The following is a 20488-nucleotide window of genomic DNA, read 5'->3' on the forward strand; positions in this document are numbered from 1 at the left end:
CCGAAAGAAGGATGAACTCCTGTTGATCTTCAGGAGAGCAATACTCACCTGCTCCCCAAGAAAGCCGAAAGAAGGATGAACTCCTGTTGATCTTTAGGAGAGCAGTACTCACTTGATCCCCAAGAAAGCCTAGAGAAGGATGAACTCCTGTTGATCTTTAGGAGGGCAATACTCACCTGATCCCCAAGAAAGCCGAAAGAAGGATGAACTCCCGTTGATCTTTAGGAGGGCAATACTCACCTGCTCCCCAAGAAAGCCGAAAGAAGGATGAACTCCTGTTGATCTTTAGGAGAGCAGTACTCACTTGATCCCCAAGAAAGCCTAGAGAAGGATGAACTCCTGTTGATCTTTAGGAGGGCAATACTCACCTGATCCCCAAGAAAGCCAAAAGAAGGATGAACTCCTGTTGATCTTTAGGAGGGCAATACTCACCTGCTCCCCAAGAAAGCCGAAAGAAGGATGAACTCCTGTTGATCTTTAGGAGAGCAGTACTCACTTGATCCCCAAGAAAGCCTAGAGAAGGATGAACTCCTGTTGATCTTTAGGAGGGCAATACTCACCTGATCCCCAAGAAAGCCGAAAGAAGGATGAACTCCTGTTGATCTTTAGGAGAGCAATACTCACCTGCTCCACAAGAAAGGCAATGCCTTGTTCATCTTGCATGGTGGCAAATGTCATTGTTGTGGACTGAATACAAGGTTTTCACCAAAGCTATTGTCTTATGTCTAACTCCTGTTAAAATACATTTTGCAAACTGTGCAGTGATCAAACCTATTGCATTCCTGGTCGCAACATCCATGAGGTTAGTAATTTTATTCGTGATCTGATAGATGTATATGAGATTTACCATAAAAGTGTAGGCCTTGTTTCTTTGGACCAGGAGAAGGCTTTTGATTTATGGTTCTCAAACCCATCCGTTTGAAGTATTACAGCGTTTTGGTTTTGGCCTCTTCTATTTATCAGAAATACATTGATGTTATTCTAACATTTATACCCTCCTTAATATCTCCAATGAACATGTGCCCTCCTTTTGTGTTGAAAGAGGGGTAAGGCAGGACTGTCCACTTTCAGTTGCTTTATATGCTCTATCCCTTTAACAACTCTTGAATACCTTTCGGAAGTTTTTGGCTGGCATTACTGCAAGAGGATTAACACACCCTAAAAAGAGCATTGCGTATGCCGATGATTTATGTGTCTGCATCAACCATTCAGGTGATGTTGCTGGGATGATGCATTGTTTGGACCTCTTTAGTAAAGCTTCATCAGCTAAAATAAATTGGACCAACATTCTGTGGCTTGAACATTCTGCCTACCAGCCCTTCACTCCCTCGCCCCCACTCTTCTTTCCCCCAAAATATTATTGAAGGAGAGATGTGATTAAATTTTTGGGGTTTTTCATGGTCACAGTCATTTTGTGAAACTCAACTGGGAAGTTTTGCTCGAACATATTGAAAGGCTTTTCCTGAAAGTGAAAGGCCTACTCTGCCAACTCTCTTGTTAAGGCAGAGTATCTACCATATAAAACACAATGTCACTTTGTGTCCTTGTACAGATTTTTGTCCCCCTTCATAAGGGTAGGTTTTAAAGGCCAAACCTTTACCACAAATGTGTGTTGACTACGGTCTAGACTATAGAGGATAAAACAAACTCGAAAAACATTTTCCGTAAAAGAGTAATTATGTCTCTTCTGTAGGAAATGTAGATGGTGGCTTACAAACCGAGCCTCAAGGGCGGTGTACAGAAGCGTTTTTTAAATAACAATAATAGTCAGAGAGCCTACTACACTCTATTTCAACCCATAGCATACAAAAGGTTTGACCCCCTAGAGTTGTTGGGGGTATCAAGCTGAGTAAAAAAAAGTATGTAAGATTGACCCCCCCTGCTGGAACTAGTCACCAGACCCCCCTAAAATGACCCCAATAATGGGTTATTTCAACCCATCTCATACATGGACCAAATTTGGTTACAATATAGTGTCATGTCAGGACATTACAAAAATGTCAAATCTAACAACTTACCCTGCTGGAAAGGTGATGTTAGACCCCCCGCAAAGTACCCCCCAAAATGGGTTATTTCAACCCATCTCATACATGGACCAAATTTGGTCACAATATAGTGTCATGTTAGGACATTACAAAAACATCAAATCTAACAACTTACCCTGCTGGAAAGGTGATGTTAGACCCCCCGCAAAGTGCCCCCCCCCTAAAAACGGGTTATTTCAACCCATCTCATACATGGACCAAATTTGGTCACAATATAGTGTCATGTCAGGACATTGCAAAAACATCAAATCTAACAACTTACCCTGCTGGGTAGGTGATGTTAGACCCCCCCCCCCCCGGCCCCAAAGTACCCCTGTTTCAAGCCATCGTTTACATGAACCAACTTCGGTCACAATCATGTCATCAGGATATTACAAATTATCAAATGTAACAACTTAACAGCTTAAGACATGTCTGTACATTGACATACATCATCATTTAATGCCCCTAGTTTAGTAAAAGTATGCAAATGACCTTGCTAGGCCCTCCTTGGTAATATTTTTTGTAAACTACGGAAGCCAATAGAGGACAACCAATAAAATATTGTTGATGCACTTATAATAGCATGACATGATCAAATATAATATAATAATAGAAGCCTGAATGAAACCAATCAGAGATGATTGACTTGTAGGCATACTATCCTAAATTTCATGAGCATTATATGGTCAAATAGCAAATACATTTTGTATTTAACTTTCACAGATACTGAACGAGCCCCTCCTTGAGGAACTGCATATTCTAGATTTTCCAGTTTTTAAGCAACATGCTTTCATATAGTAAGTATGGAAACTTAATCTGAAGAATTTATGTTTTCCTCTTGACATTCCCCTCTTCTTTTGGTTAATAATGATAACAAAGTTGATATTTGTTCCACATTAGAGGATATTAAAATGTTTAACAATCAAACATTATTTGAAATGCATTGGTTTGATAATTTAAAATGTTTAATCTTATTACAAAGATTAACTAATAAAGCTCAGAAGCCTCTTACAATGGAGATTAATAGTTAAATCAAACTTCTATACTTGTAGTTGTAAATTGTAGTGTGTATGCTGATTTCATTAACCAACACTTGTAGTGTATGCTGACTTTATTTGATTTGTGATATTAATTTTCAGATACAGATGGACTCTGACAGAGATACCACAATGGATACAGTAAAAAAGAATGTACAAGGTACAAAATTACATCCCTTATATTTTAAGAATTTGATGATGCACATTGGCCCGTTTGAAATTTAGAATGCTGTGATTATTTCAAATTTGCCGACACGATGATAATTAAAGCAAAAATCAAGTAGGATTCATGTCACACAGTCGTTAAGTCAGGATCCTCAGATTGAACTGCACTACGGTAACATTGGCAGATATTTATGACAGCATCTCACCGCTTCGTGTGCACCGGGAATCGCGAATTACATAATTAGTTCAGTAAACAATATATTATTTATTATAGTTTTGGAGTTCTATTTTTACATAATTACTGTGCAAAAAGTTTACATAAGAGATATGTAATTTTTTTTTACATATGAATTATGTAAAACTTAACATAATTAATTAGTAAAATTTTACATATCAGGTCCTATGTAAATGTTTACATAACAGTTTTGGAGTTCTATTTTAACATCAGAAATGTGTAAAATTGTACACAAGCTGTGTAAACATTTCTCTCTGTGTAGCCTTAATAAACTTAATAAACCACGCTGATGATGATGCTGATGACCACACCAATGACCTATTCCTGTATCATTTATTGTTTTAAATGAATTTTAAAACAACGATAAATCATGATGTCTTCCCTAAAATAAGAGCTCTGTTGCTGACAGGAAGTCATGTTTCGTTTATGTTTGAGTCTTGTGATAATAAATAGTAATCCTCATTGACTGATGGTGAGTTTATATATTTGAAGTATCATGTATTTTGTGTGTAGATTGTTTTGAGGAAGGGTCTAACATCACCCACCTTTTCCAGAAGGGTAACGTTAGATTTGTTATATTTGTACATCGTGACCAAATTTGGTTCGTATATGCAATAGGAGATTGCGGGGGGTCTAACATCACCTACCCAGCAGGGTAAGTTGTTAGATTTGATGTTTGTGTAATGTCCTGACATGACACTATATTGTAACCAAATTTGGTCCATGTATGAGATGGGTTGAAATAACCCGTTTTTAGGGGGGGGCACTTTGCAGGGGGTCTAACATCACCTTTCCAGCAGGGTAAGTTGTTAGATTTGATGTTTTTGTAATGTCCTAACATGACACTATATTGTGACCAAATTTGGTCCATGTATGAGATGGGTTGAAATAACCCATTTTGGGGGGTACTTTGCGGGGGGTCTAACATCACCTTTCCAGCAGGGTAAGTTGTTAGATTTGACATTTTTGTAATGTCCTGACATGACACTATATTGTAACCAAATTTGGTCCATGTATGAGATGGGTTGAAATAACCCATTATTGGGGTCATTTTAGGGGGGTCTGGTGACTAGTTCCAGCAGGGGGGGTCAATCTTACATACTTTTTTTTACTCAGTTTGATACCCCCAACAACTCTAGGGGGTCAAACCTTTTGTATGCTATGGGTTGAAATAGAGTGTAGTAGGCTCTCTGACTATAACTACAAGGCGCAGGGAGGTGAAATTTGCTGCACGTGATGTGCAACGCGCGCAGAGTAAATGAGTGTTCATTTACTTCCGTATGATGTCTAATAAATAAAGATCTAAGCACACCTGACACTAGGCCGAGGCTTCATATTTTGTCATGCTCACGAAGCTGCACCCTTAAATAAACTGTTCCAACCCATCCATTTCTGACAGCCTTTTTACTAGTTTATAATAAACAAACTGGTTACCTCCATCTTATCGCACAGGATGAGACAGGGGAGCTGTCAAATTTAGGATCTTCCCCAAAGCTGCAGGACAAGCCATCGCTTCTTTATTGCCAAATAACTAACATTGACAAACAAATAACCAAAGGGGACTCTCAGCCAACACAAAACTGCCGTACTGTGTCCTTACTTTCTACAGATTACAATATTTTCTCCAAAGTCTTTGTCATCTATCTATAATTCCAGTAATCTCTGTGTGTGTGTGTGTCTGTGTGTGTGTATGCGACCGCTGTTTCTCGACAACTACCGGTCCGATATACTTGAAACTTGCCAGGTATATTGCTGGGGACCCGAGGATGTGCCTTTTCAAGGTTTTAAATTAATCGGACAAGTAGTTACCGAGCTATGGCGATTTCTTTACCAAACTCCGCAAGCCGTTCGCTTTGGACCAAACCATTTCATGTAAATAGAGGGGGGGGATTGTCACCGTACTCGCAAGCCGTTCGCTTTGGACCAAACCATTCCATGTAAATAGAGGGGGGGGGGGGGATTGTCACCGCACTCGCAAGCCGTTCGCTTTGGACCAAACCATTTCATGTAAATAGAGGGGGGGGATTGTCACCGTACTCGCAAGCCGTCCGCTTTGGCTTTGCGAATGGACCAAACCATTTCATGTAAATAGAGGGGGGGGGGGGATATAATTTTAGATATATATATAGTACGGGCATGCCCTAGTTCATTTAAAGTAAGTTATTTGCTTCACTATATTTGCTTCACAATGGCCAAAAACATTTGCTTCACTACATCCAAAACTGGCCATTTGAAATACACAGTTGTAATTTCATCTGTTGGTCAAGAAATGTGTATATTTGGGTGAACAACCATCATCATAAAATCTTAATGAATACACCCAAGTGGGACATACTCTCATCTTGTGATGGATGGTCGTCGTAGTTGGGGTGCATTCGGTGATAAAGTTGATTTTCAGTTTGATTTGATGGAAAACTAGGGGCCCGTGGGGGCTCAAAGGCCTGATGACACGCTTGCATCCACACAGTTAAAACTATGTAGGATGAGCGGGTCCAGAATTGATTAAACACCTTACATTTGCTTTTGTGCAATTAAAGGATTCTTAAACCCTTTTAGATCATTAAGAGGTGTAAAGGGTCTAAGAGGTCTAAAGGGTATAAGAGTCTAAAGGGTTCTAAAGTGTTGAAAGGGTCTTAAAAGGACTAAAGGGGTCATAAAAGGACTAAAATGGTTATACAATTATTAAAAGGTCTTAAAAGGACTAAAACGGTCAAAAGGGGTTGAAATGGTTTGAAGGTTCTAACAGGTCTAAAGTGTCCAAAGGGGTCTATAATTGTCTATATTGGGGTGTAAGGGTACAAAGGATAGATTCCAATAGTAGTTGGGGTCTAAAGGGGTAGAAGGGGTCTTAAAGGGTATAGAGGGTGTAAAGTATCGAAGTAATCTTAAAGGTCTTAAAAGGGCCTGAAAGGACTGTCCCCTCACTACCACACCCACCCCAACTCTCTCTCTCTCTCTCTCCTCATCTCCCATTTTCTTTCCCGTCCTTCAAAGCAAGAGGTCATTAATGACATTAAGAGGTGAAATTAAATGATTAAGATCAACTTAAATTAAGAGGTTACATTAAACAACAACAAAACATCTTGTGGGGTGACAGGATCTCACAATAGGTGATGAACATACAAACATATAGTACATTTTGAGTTAATTAGCTAATTATCTCACCACCTGGATGGAAATAAAAAAGGGCTCCATTAGTTTTTGCGCATCGTCATCGTGAATCATCATGCCAAGTTTCAAAATGATCCGTTGAGCGGCCTCAGAGGAGTAGGAGGGAAAAAGGGGAAAATGTTAATGGACCCATTGCCAGACGAGTGACTACCATTACCGACGAAAGGACCGACTGCCTGACCGACATCGTCATGACTTCATCGTAGTTGAGCTAAAAACGTAATGAGACTGCGTAGCTGCGTGCATCTGAAGCCTTCCGGTAAAACACATTGAATGGACAGCTGGCTTGACTCCACCCACAACTGCAAGCAGGAAAATGATACGTCCGCCATTTTTTAGCCGCGTCGCAGACGCTGGTCATAGAGTGCCCTCTGCTGTTGTTCTTGTTCTTGTTCTTCTTCTTCTTGTTCTTGTTGTTCTTGCAGAGAAGACAAAACCTCAAAGCTCCACCCATTCTGGGAACCATAGCTCCACCCATTGTGGGAGAGGCTTCATATAAACAAATATCCACCATTTTATTAACTCGCATAGCTTTGAGGCCTGTTTTGTAGGCCTGTGGTGTCTTGCTCTCTCACACAGTTTTCTTTCAAATCAAATTCGATATATCATTTCATTTTTCACAGTCGCTAACATAGTTTTAGACTCGGTTGAAAAAAAACGGGAAGAAAATCCGATGAAAGTTGCCCTTTATAGAACGAAATGAATTCTCAAAGGCCTGTAACTTCAAGTCCAGTGAGATATATATTTTTTAAATCGCGGCATGGTCAGTCATACACCGCCCGAAATAACAGACGGGAAAATGCCGAGATATATTGTTTGTTTTTTTTAATCGCGGCATGGTCAGTCATACACCGCCTGAAATAACAGACGGGAAAATGCCGAGATATATTAAAAATTCGTCCATTTGATGATAATCGTCACGATGAAATATTTAATTTATACGTCGTCACAATAATGTGGAGAGAGGAGCATAGCTTCGTTCACGTGTCGCCACACACGGGAAATTGCCGAGATATATATTTTTTAAATCGCGGCATGGTCAGTCATACACCGCCTGAAATAACAGACGGGAAAATGCCGAGATATATTAAAAATTCGTCCATTTGATGACAATCGTCACGATGAAATATTTAATTTATACGTCGTCACAATAATGTGGAGGGAGGAGCATAGCTTCGTTCACGTGTCGCCACACACAGGAAATTGCCGAGATATATATTTTTTAAATCGCGGCATGGTCAGTCATACACCGCCTGAAATAACAGACGGGAAAATGCCGAGATATCTATCTATAATTCCAGTAATCTCTGTGTGTGTGTCTGTCTGTCTGTATGTATGTATGTATTGTTGCGGATATGGCATTTGGCCTCCATATCCGCTTGTAAATATTCCCCTATTTCCCCAATACTCCCCAACTATCCCCAATCCCCCATTCCCTAGTCCCATTGCCTGTAAATAACACTCTGTAGAACCGACCTTCCCCTTTTTCCCCCATTAAATGTCGTGCCCAGGTCCACCGCATCTCACGTAGACAACTTTCGGACATCTTGCTAGTTATTCTTAGTCTATGTCAGTTAAGGACTCGTTTCCATTAATTCTGACTCTTCGTTGCACCAGAATGTGATTGTATGGCACCAGTAGTGAGTTTAGGACCTCCCCATACCTCCTCCCATCTTCCCCATGAAACAACAACAACAACAACAACAACAACAACAACTACAACAACAGAGGAGATTGGGGGCGGCGCGGCGCGGGGAGTGTGCGTCCTCACTCCGGCGTGGTTAGCCGCCATTACCCATGCGCTCCACGGGGTTACCACGAAGGGGCTGGCTGTCAGCTCCTCGTCAAGGGCGGAGCCGGTAACCCCCCCGCACCCAATAAGAAGGGCGGACCGATTCCATCTGGGGCGGAGCTAACGAGCCGAGGGCGTGTCACTCCCCGCCGGATATACGCAGCGACTTACCGGACGTGACGTAAGATGCGCCCCCAGCTTGGAAAGACAAGTCGCGACCTCCGAGCGCTGAGCGACCTCCCTGCATCATTGGACCGGACCGGGTCGATTTTGCCCCTGAGCCAAGGTGCACCTTGAGCCATCGAAGACCTGCCCCTCCTTGCCATCAATCCCCGTGTGAGTCAGTTTTGTCCTGTTTATCTGTCGTCTGTCAGGGCTAGTATAAGACCGTGTTTAAGTGCCTATCTTCCTATGCTGTCCCTCTCATTCCTGTAATCTAACCTTCCGCCATAATATAACCTCCTCCGGAGGTCTTGAGAACCGTACCCCTGGTGTCGTGTCATTTTAATCCCAGCCGTTGTGTCCTTTTCCTTCATTGACCTAGCGTAGCGCGACTCGGCCAAGGTTCGAGTATAATCGGGTAACTTGTGCGGACACGGCGGCCATTCCGCTCGGCCCACCATAACATCAAAGTCGTGTCTGTAACAATTGGTGTCAGGAGTGTCGGATTCGGACCTGGGACTAAATTCATTTAGCCCAAATTTTGGAACACCAATTGTACCATTAGGGTAACAATTGGTGTCGAGGAGTGAGATTCGATCCGGAGCGCGTTTTACGCGCTCGAAATTATAACGGCGAAATTTGATTGTGTTTTACAAAATATAAAAACCCGAATTTTGAAAGTCGCGCTATGGCAGACCAAGTCGACTGGGGTCCGGTAGAGGAGAGTGAGGCAGGGTCGATCCAGGACCAAATTGAGGGACATAAGGAGAGCGAAGCAGTGAGGGTAGCAGACGCACAAAATAGCGTCGTTGCGCCCGACGTTGCGGGCGCGCAAAATGGCGCCTCGCTGGTCACCACGCCCGCAACCGTGGCAGCGCCACCGGTGGATTTGAACCTTTTTTTTATGCAAATGAAGGCCCTTATGGACAAGAATAATGAAGAAATGGAAAACAGAATGATGGGGGCCCTTATGGGCCAAATGGGGGTAATGAGGGACGAAGCGAGGGGTACCGGTGAGGGATTAGACAAGAAATTAGGGGGGTTAGACAATGGGATAGAAGGGGTGAAACATGGGTTAATGGGGGTGGAAAATAGAATGGCTGCCCAGGAGAATCAGATAGAGGGAGTGAAAAATGGGTTAGAGGGGTTAGAAAACAGTATGGAAGGCAAATTGAGGGACATGAGGGACCAAGCGGAAAGGGAAGTTAAACAAATGGGGCAGCAGATAGAGGGGGTCAGAATGGGGGTAGAAACCAAACTGGATGCTCACAGGGAGGAAATGGAGCAGATGAGGGTGGCATCTGGGCAGGAGATGCAAGTGATGGGAGAGGAGATCAGAAGAGGAGTGAGTGAGGAGGTCGGAGGAGTGCGCGAGGAGGTGAGGCACTGTAAGGAGCGCATGGAGAAGGAGGTGAGAAAGGGGACTGTAAAATTGCAAGTTGGTATTGAGGAGTTGACGCTGGGAGTAGAACAACTGACAGTGGGACAAAAGGAGTTGGGGGGACAGGTAAAGAAGAACACAGCGGTAATAGAGGGGTTAAAATCGACGCAGAAGGAGATGAAAAAGGACGTAGGGGTAATTAAAAAAGAGTGTCAGACGGTACATGAGGACTTGACGAGAAAAATGAACAAGGTGGTAGAGGTGATGGAGGTTAAAGAGCGGGAGGTGCGGGAGCACATAGAAAAAAATAAAGTGGAGTTAGAGGAAGAACTTAAAGGGACGTACCGGGGAATAAAGGAGGTGAAGCAGAAATTAGAAGAAGTGGAAGAAGGGGTGAGCGAAATTAAGAAGCGACGGAGAGGGGATAAGAAAGAGATAAAAGAGGAGATAAAAGAATTGGTCCAAAGTCTGTGTTTGGATCGTGATGATGTGCTCATTAACCGGATGAGGGATTCGCAGGTGATGGAGGAGAAGCGAAGAGGAAGAGGACCCGGTGTAAGTGGTGACCAATATGGTCGTGCGTATGATGCGCCAGGGGATTTAAGAAGCTTGGGGGTCGAGATGGACCCGGGTGTTCGTGAGAGGCCGTTGGTGAAGTGTGCGACAGGTCTGGTGTGCGAAAAAGGAGGTGTGCAAGAAAGTCCGACTCTGGGGTGTGTGAGGAAAAAGTGCGTGCCAAGGAGTGAGGGTGCTGGCGAGAGTGAGTCGGTCGTAGCGCGCGTGCGAGGGAGCACATGGAAGCGCGGTGTAGTGAGTGTTACAGAGGGTGTAACGGGAGAGTGTGCGCGAGAAAGGTGTGTGACGGACAGGTGCATGGGGAAAGAGTGCGCTGTCAAAGGCAAGGAAGAATGCACACCTGTGGTGAGTGTTACGGAGGGTGTGACGGGAGAGTGTGCGCAAGAGTGTGCGCGAGAGAGGTGTGTAACGGACGGGTGCATGAGGAAAGAGTGCGCTGTCAAGAGTAAGGGTGAGTGCGCTGTCAAGAGTGGTGGTGAGAGTAGTGAGAGTGACAAGGAGAGTGAGTTGGTTGTGACAGGTGAGCGAGGATGTACACCTGGGATGGAAGGATGCACACCTGGAATGGTAGAGCGTGAGTGGGAATGCACGCTGGAGTTGGTGGTGAGGCACGTGGTTGGGTGTGCGAATGAGAGCACACCTGTGATTGTCACAGAGGAGGTGACCGAGGAGGGGGCGCGAAGAGGTGTGTTGGTGAGGTGTGCGACCAACGAATGTGTGCCAAAGTGTTCGGTGGTCAGGTGTGTGACCAAGGCTGTGAGTGGAATGGGTGTACCTGGGTGTGTAAGGAAAGGTACGAGGAGCATGGGCACGGCTGGATGTGTGAGCAAGGAACGGGCTGCGGGGTGTAAGCGTCCAGGTGAAGCATCGACGGTAACCGGTTTAGAGGTTAGAGCGACTTTTAGCCGAATCGGGCCCTCGGTGCGTGCTGGGCCTCGCTTTGAACGGCCGCGTCCGTGCTCCACCAGGCGGAGCGGGCGGCAGGATAGGAAGGGTCGTCATGGCGACCACGTTTTGTTGAGGCATTCCGGCAGGCCGAGATCGAGCCGTGGGATGGCAACTCTGTCATCCCTCACAAAAGTGGGGCAAAGGAGCAATAGTTTATGGGGTGTATGGCAGTGAAAACTAGCCCGGGAGGGGTTAGGTTATATTGTAGGGATCTAGCGAAGATGACATTAGGTGACGTTAAGTTTAGTTAGTGACTGATACCTGTAGTGGGGACGCAGGTAGATTAGTGTGGATGATAATGACGAGGGAGCGCAATAGTTTAAAGGGACGACTGGGAAGCGCAAGTTTCAGAAGGGAGTAGTTAGCTGAGATGATGCCGTGTGTGTGAGAATTGAACAGGTGTGATTGCACAGGTGTGCAACTGGACAGGTGTGTGGAACAGTGTGTGAGTAATGAGTGTTGTGGATCAGCGCGAATGCGCTTGGGGAGAGAAGGGTGCAGGTGGCACCAGGTGTGAGAGCACAGGTGTGCAGGTACAGGTGTGTGGAGAGAGTTGGAGTAAGTGGTACGGAGTGGTGTGCATGGTGCGAAGGTGTGGATGGGGGAAGAGTGGACCCCTTTCACGAGTACCCGGGGCGGGTAGTGTAAGTGTTAGGTAGAGGGTATAGGTAAATTGTGGTTGGATATTGGCATTTGTGGTGCGGTTGCAGAATGGTATTGTGGATGGGTGCATTAGTGTTGTGGAAATGGCTGGGCGTGTAGCCTGTTAGTGTGTGTAGTTGGTTGGGCACTCCACCACTGTGAGGATGTCGGCCAGGTGAGGCCGCAGGTGGGCTCTGGGAGCCGGTAGTTGTGAGTGGGTGCCTGAGGATCCCGGGTGTGGATCGGGCAGCCCAGTGCCAGAGAGGGCACCGAGTGGGGAGAGCGCCAGAGGGCCTTCCCCAGGTAGTTAGGTTAGGGTAAGGAGCAGGTAAGCTCGGAGGCAACTGCAGTGGTGGAGGTGTGCAGGTGGGTAGACCCGCTGGGAGAGGTACACGCCACAGCCCAGAAATTGTGCGAGGGCACCGGGAGATGAATCTGGGGAGTGAGACCTCAAATTGAAGGGCACCACAGTTTGGCCAATGGGAATTGGTTTTTAGAACCCATAGTGTAAGAGGGCCAATGGTTTGGCAGGAGAAAGACCCCGGGTAGTGTAAAGTTGTTAAAGTCATTTAGGAAATAGTTAGGATTGATGAACCTGTCACACCATACGCAGCCACTTGCCTGAGGTGATGATGATGACTCCACACCTGTGTTTTCTTTGTTTTGTGTTGCAGGAAGTAAGGATTGCTGTTGGATTTGTGAGACGCATCACGACGTGGATGAGACATTGGGGTGATTCCATCTCTCCCTCCCTAGGAGGGACTGATGATGAATTGGTGATAGCAAATTATGATGTTGAGTTGGAGATGGCAAATTTTGATGAGAGTTGAAAATGGCAAATTTGATTGGTTAGGAGGGAGAGAAGACGAATTTGGTTTATGGGAGGAACGGGGAAGACAGTAGGGACGTTTGTTGATTAGTAAAGTAGATGTTTATGGGTAGTGTTGTGTTTTGTGGATACAGTAAGGGGTAAGGGAGGGGCCATGTAGGTTACCTGGTGGGGGGGGGGGGGGGGGCGTACGGTAGGAACGTACCTGTCTCACCTGGTTCCCATGTGCCCCCAGTGTGCATTACCTTACATTGCGTGCACTTTTGCGCCCTTACCACCTTACTCACTTGTCTGCTTCTTTTGTCTCCCACCTCCGAGGATCTGGCTTTGGGGCAGAGAGAGAGGAGAGAGAGGTGCTGGCTCCGCAGTTGTGGGCCTGCACTTTCGCTGCTTGCTGCCTGGATCGATACACCGTATGGACCGCAATTTTGGTGGCCACCCACAATGGACCGCAGTTCTTTTGCGGCCAAGCACCACCCGTGGATGGACCTATGGGTCAACGTGGCACCTATGCCATACAAGGTGAACCACTTTTAGTTGGCCCCCTGACGGCCACAATACAGAAATGGACGCGGTTGGCGCCTTTCTTTATTTTTAAAGAAGCCAGAAGGCCAAGTGCACCACATGAAGAGCAAGAGACACCTGCAGGGTTAGGGGTTGTTGAATTTATTTTTATTTTAATGAACAATGGTGACTGCACCGATTGGTGCTGGGGTGGTGCTTTTGGTGCTTGGATGGGGTGCTCTGCACATTATTAAAGGCCGTAAGGCCACAGAGCACTCGTGGGTTGGTGTATCGATGCTGGCATGCGTGCTCTCTCTATGCATAACATCTGCATGTGTTCCTCCAAAAACAGGTCCTGGATCGTAGTGTAAATAGCAGCGTAGTCTTGTAAATAATGCTCCCTACCGGCTGTATGTTTAGTTTGAGAATTCTTTCCGCGATTCGGTTATCCTGTGGGCGTGTTTCTGTGAGGAGAAGGGTGCAACGTCGCAGGGGGACATATTTACTCATTTGTGAATATCTGTAAAACTGTCGCACTCAGGGTAGAGTTAATAGTAGAGGGAACTACATCTGAGTGCCACACTAAAATAGGTAAAAATTTATCGGGTCGGGACGCCCCGAGGGTAGAGAAGGGTGCAATGTTGCGGATATGGCATTTGGCCTCCATATCCGCTTGTAAATATTCCCCTATTTCCCCAATACTCCCCAACTATCCCCAATCCCCCATTCCCTAGTCCCATTGCCTGTAAATAACACTCTGTAGAACCGACCTTCCCCTTTTTCCCCCATTAAATGTCGTGCCCAGGTCCAGCACATCTCACGTAGACAACTTTCGGACATCTTGCTAGTTATTCTTAGTCTATGTCAGTTAAGGACTCGTTTCCATTAATTCTGACTCTTCGTTGCACCAGAATGTGATTGTATGGCACCAGTAGTGAGTTTAGGACCTCCCCATACCTACTCCCATCTTCCCCATGAAACAACAACAACAACAACAACAACAACAACTACAACAACAGAGGAGATTGGGGGCGGCGCGGCGCGGGGAGTGTGCGTCCTCACTCCGGCGTGGTTAGCCGCCATTACCCATGCGCTCCACGGGGTTACCACGAAGGGGCTGGCTGTCAGCTCCTCGTCAAGGGCGGAGCCGGTAACCCCCCCGCACCCAATAAGAAGGGCGGACCGATTCCATCTGGGGCGGAGCTAACGAGCCGAGGGCGTGTCACTCCCCGCCGGATATACGCAGCGACTTACCGGACGTGACGTAAGATGCGCCCCCAGCTTGGAAAGACAAGTCGCGACCTCCGAGCGCTGAGCGACCTCCCCGCATCATTGGACCGGACCGGGTCGATTTTACCCCTGAGCCAAGGTGCACCTTGAGCCATCGAAGACCTGCCCCTCCTTGCCATCAATCCCCGTGTGAGTCAGTTTTGTCCTGTTTATCTGTCGTCTGTCGGGGCTAGTATAAGACCGTGTTTAAGTGCCTATCTTCCTATGCTGTCCCTCCCATTCCTGTAATCTAACCTTCCGCCATAATATAACCTCCTCCGGAGGTCTTGAGAACCGTACCCCTGGTGTCGTGTCATTTTAATCCCAGCCGTTGTGTCCTTTTCCTTCATTGACCTAGCGTAGCGCGACTCGGCCAAGGTTCGAGTATAATCGGGTAACTTGTGCGGACACGGCGGCCATTCCGCTCGGCCCACCATAACATCAAAGTCGTGTCTGTAATAGTATGTATGTATGCGACCGCTGTTTCTCGACAACTACCGGTCCGATATACTTGAAACTTGCCAGGTATATTGCTGGGGACCCGAGGATGTGCCTTTTCAAGGTTTGAAATTAATCGGACAAGTGGTTCCCAAGGTATGGTCACCGTACTCGCAAGCCGTTCGCTTTGGCTTTGCGAATGCACCAAACCATTTCATGTAAATAGAGGGGGGGGGGGGGGGGGGTTCTGTGGTCATTGCGAATGGACCAAACCATTTCATGTAAATAGAGGGGGGGGGTTCTGTGGTTGTTACTGCCACGTGGTTTCAAAGTTTTTTTTTGTTGTTGTTGTTTGCACGCATGTTTTTTTGCACGCACGTACGGGCAAGCACGTACGGGCGTGCCCGTACGTGCGGGCACGCCCTAGTATTAAAAATTCGTCGCCACACACGGGAAATTGCCGAGATATATTTTCACTTTGCACAAAAATAACATCAAGTAATCGAATCAATAGGAATGTCCTGTGCCTATAACATCGACGTTATAGGCACAGCTGCATCTAGGCATTGTGTAACATCGACGCGGCTTTTGTTTTAATTAAAACTTTTTGTACTTGTTTGCTATGGTAAGCTTAAAGATGTCTTCGGAAGCCTCATATTCATAATCGCCATGCCCGATAACTTCTCCATTTTGGTATAAAACAACCAAAATGACTGTTAAAAGAAACATCAAAAATGTAAACATTGGTGCCGATAAGCATTGTGGCCCTTGTGAAGGCAATAGACCTCAAGCTTCAAGTATATAGGCCTCAGACTTTAGGGCTCAGCCTTCAGGTGTCAACCTACAGACTTGTGCAATACTGACATTGCATTCTATCTGAGCTATGTAACCACAATGTACAGTATTATATATGCACATAAGCAGTGGCCATGTGTATGTAACCTGGGTTATTTCACATTTTCTGGAGCACTCGAGGCATTGATCTGTTACCAATACACCACCCAAATAAAGGGATGAGCAATTTTCAGAATAAACAAAGGCTGTAGTCTGTTACCAATACACCACCCAAATAAAGGGAAGAACAATATGGATAATAAATTGAGGCCGCGTTCTGTTGCAAATGCACCGCCCAAATAAAAGGTTGAGCAATTTGGATAATAAGTTTAAGGGTTTAGCCTGACTGAGCTAAGCTTGCCACACTTATACGCCAAGCAGCTCTCATTGTGTGGGATGAAGCACCAATGACATATAGCCATATGCTTGAGGCACTGGACCGGACATTGCGTGATCTGATGCAGGAGGTTTGCCTTTAGGAGGCAAGGTGTGCGTGCGTGCGTAAGCGAAGGACCGAATTCTAATTTGGTGTGTGGGTGCAACCCACGTCAAAATCCAAGATGGCCGCCGCCATGTAAGTCTGAACCTTGTGAGCGGAATATCTTGAAAAATAAGCGAAGTACCAACTTCCAATCTGGTGTGTGGGTGTACCTAGGCATAAGGAAGAACGCTATTGAAAATTGGGTCGCCAAGTCAAAATCCAAGATGGCCGCCACCATATATATTTCTGAACATTGTGAGCGAAATATCTTGAAAAATAAACGAACTACTAACTTCTAATCTGGTGTGTGGGTGTATCGACGCAAAAGGGAGAACGCTATTGAAAATTGGGTCGCCACATCAAAATCCAAGATGGCCGCCTTGCGTCTTCCACTTTGTCAACTCACATCACTTCACCGATGGGGGACCGAGGCGTAACGCTTGTTTTACTTGGAGGTGACTTCCACCAAGTCCTGCCATTAGTAAAGTGCGGTTCACGTATGCAAATAGCGGATGCATGCAATAAACGCTCTCCTCTATGGCAGCACTTCAGCATTTATGAGCTACCTGAAAGTATGCGAGAATGCCACGGCGGCATTGACGAGCATTGCGAAAAATATGGCAAAATTCCTTCTACAACTGGGTAATGGTGAACTAACAAATGCTTTCAAGAAACACTGCAATGGGCCGATGGCATACGCATAAAGAGATGACATAACTTTGCAAGCAATGCTGCAACAGAAAGACTAGTATAGATTAAGAATATATTGTGGTGGAGGGAGAAAGGGGGTCCAGTTCAACATTTTGCTGGAGCAGCACATTGAAGGACATTCATAATTGAACATTTCAACTCAACAATGACACAATTTATCCATCTTCCCAATGTCTAATCTAATATATAAAGAGGAAAGTTTGTTTGTTTGTTTGTTCATTTATGCATTCAGACCCTGCAGGAACCAGTGCAACCAAACTTTGCATGGCCACCTATTTCATCCAGAGGAAGATTGAGGGATATGTTTATATAATAAAAATTGAAAAATCAAAATCAAATAAAAATCAGATAATTGGCTTTCAGCCCTCGATCGGGCTCAGGAGCTTCCCAGGTCCAGGACCTCCCAGGAGCGATCGATATTGAGTAATATGTATTATGAAGATCTTATGTTGAGGTTGTATATAGTGATTTGTTGTCAAAAACACAAATTGAATAATCATAGTGTTTACATGCACCTCAGCCTTGTGCTGGCTTAACAGTTTAGGTGGATGGCTTGAGTTTTTAGGGTCATGAGTTTGAGCCCCTGGCATTCCGTTGAATTAACACCAAGTGGGTTGACTCAGCCTGCCATCCTTGCGAGGTTGGCAAAACGAGCATCCGATGACTGGGAAGAACGAGACATTCAAGTATCATGCATTGGAGTGGCAACCCATCCAGTATTGTGCTCACTAGCCTAGGAAACTGCTTTGGCAGGCCGATGCACCTGAAGATGCAAAATGATTGGTCCTCTTCTTATTCACGTGTGCTGCGAGCTGTTATTAAAAAGATTGCTTTACACAGGTTTATTATAACACCTCCGTGTTCAGGCCTCGAGTGAGTATGTTGCTTATACACTGCTTGCATTTTTCCCAGGAGCCATCAAGTAATATGTTTTGTGATTGTCATGGAGGAATTATTTAAATACATATTTCATTGAATTTCCCCAGGCAACGCCGGGTACAGCCAGTGGCGATATAAAGGAAGCATGACTGTAGCTGAGAGCTGCTGGAGTTGATTTTGTTGATTATGTATGTATGTTGAGCATGATGTCCAGAAAGGGTTGGAATGTGATGTTACATGATGTCCCCCTAACCTGGATTGAACCTCCTCCAGTCCTCCATGCTCAATTGTTGGCATCAAGCAAGGCTCTCTACAAGTTTCAGTTTTCATCGTCTCACATAAGTCTTTGATTAGATCCAAATAACTGAAACTTTGACTCGACTATCCAAAGAACCTTTGACCACACATTGTTCCATTATCCAGTTTCTGTGTTCTTGTGCATATTTTAGCCTTTTAGTCTTGTTCCCCTTTCTTAACAGAGGTAAGCTTACTGCAACACATCCTTTCAGTCCTGATTTCAAAAATGACCTACGTACTGTTGATGGAAGGATAACAACACCTGAGGCTTCTTCATGTTCTATTATGAATTCAATGCTTGTCTTCTTTCTATTCCTTAAGGATATTGGCTTGGTTGCATAAAACATCCATAAGGAAAGATTTAAGGATTTACTGAAATATTTCCTTAAGTTTCCTTCATTTTAGGATGGTTGCATATACAACTAGAACGACATTCAGTAGCGAGCATACCTCCGCCTGGTTGGCCACATTACTCAATGGTGAAGAATCACTTAAAAATGATAATAGCTGGATCCGGATCTTCACCAAAATTGAAGCGCTTCTTCCTTGTCATACACACAACCTGTCCAACAACTTTCGGCCAAATCCATGCATAACTTTTAGAGATATCCTGCTGTGTATCGTTTTTGGCCCGATCTCCCAATGGTGAAGAATCACGTAAAAAATTAAATAATTCTCATATCCGAATCCATATTCAGATGTTCACCAAAATCGAATCGAATTGTTCTTGTCAGATACCCAACCTGTCTACCAAGTTTCGTTCAAATTCGTCCACAACTTTTTGAGATATCCTGCTATCTATCGTTTTTAGCCCTATCTCTCAATGGTGAAGAATCACGTAAAAATTCCAGTAGCCGGATCCGAATCCGGATCTTCAGCAAAATCTAATCATTTTGTCCTTGTCACACACACTACATCTCTGCCAAATTTCGTCGAAATCCGTCAATAACATTTTGAGATATCCTGCTATGTATCGTTTTTGGCCCTATCTCCCAATGGTGAAGAATCACGTAAAAAATATAGTAGCCGGATCCGAATCCTGATCTTCACCAAAATCTAATCATTTGGTCCTTGTCACACACACTACATCTCTGCCAAATTTAATCCGAATCCGTCCACAACTTTTTGAGATATTTTGTTCACAAACGGACAGACAAACAAATAGACAGCAGACAGACAGGAGTGAAAACATAACCTCCATCCACCTTTGGTGGCGGAGGTAACTCGTCACCTGCTCTCGGGATGCAAAAAACTATTATCAGAACAATTTTACACACAACGGCACAACAAAGTATGCAAAGTGATTTATTGGCATATCTATAAAAAAATATAACATCCCAGTACCAGAAAAATAATGGAAACACGAACCAAGGGCAATCATTGAAAATGAGGACGTCAGGCTCACGTACGACCTGATGATTCCATCGAGCGTGAACATGGAAAACAAAGCATTGTATCCGGACATTGTACTCAGGAACAAAAGGGAAAAAACAACATTGATGATTGAGATATCAGTATCCAGCGATTTTGGCCTCAACAACACAGAAATCAAGAAAATGACCAAATACCAGGACCTCAAAAATGGGGTCAAGAAATCTTGGAAGCTGAAGAGCATCGAGATTGTATCAGTGATAATTGGAGCAACAGCAGTGATGAAGAAGAACCTCGTCGAGATTTAAAAAAACCATTCCTGGGAATATTACCACAAATGAACGACAACTGGAGGCAATCCGGGGTTCGGTGACGATCCTGAAAAGAGAACTTGGAATAAACTTTGAAAAAGTCCAACAGCTTGGTCCATGAACCGTGATCCCTTACCGAAGAGGAGATGGATACCAAGGGTCCTGGGAGGAATCCGTTACATCTCCTTAAACCCGCAAATGGAGATAAAAACCAACGATACACATCGTGTTTTCAAAAGTGCACTGAACAAACTACTTATGTTTCATGTGTTTCTTAATCTTAAAATTAAAATATACACTTGTTTACTTGCAGGTATCATTGACGCATTCAAGTGAGATACCCAATTCAATGTCTTTGTTGTATTTGACAATAATAATCTTTTTGCACAAGAGGCGTTAAGTTTATACTGCACTGTTTCTTCAAAACA

At 44.7% G+C, this 20488-nt stretch overlaps 1 long non-coding RNA gene across 1 annotated transcript; it reads left to right on the forward strand.

Annotated features, from left to right (window-relative positions):
- Nucleotides 1–2261: 2261 nt before the first annotated feature.
- LOC144890922 (uncharacterized) lies at nucleotides 2262–3930 on the forward strand. The gene is made up of 2 exons (XR_013622584.1): nucleotides 2262–2824; nucleotides 3167–3930. It is a non-coding gene; the product is annotated as an uncharacterized LOC144890922 (long non-coding RNA).
- The last annotated feature ends 16558 nt before the right edge of the window (nucleotides 3931–20488 follow it).

Source organism: Myxine glutinosa, chromosome 2 (assembly GCF_964187855.1).
Source record: "Myxine glutinosa chromosome 2, kmMyxGlut1.1, whole genome shotgun sequence".
NCBI lineage: Eukaryota > Metazoa > Chordata > Myxini > Myxiniformes > Myxinidae > Myxine > Myxine glutinosa.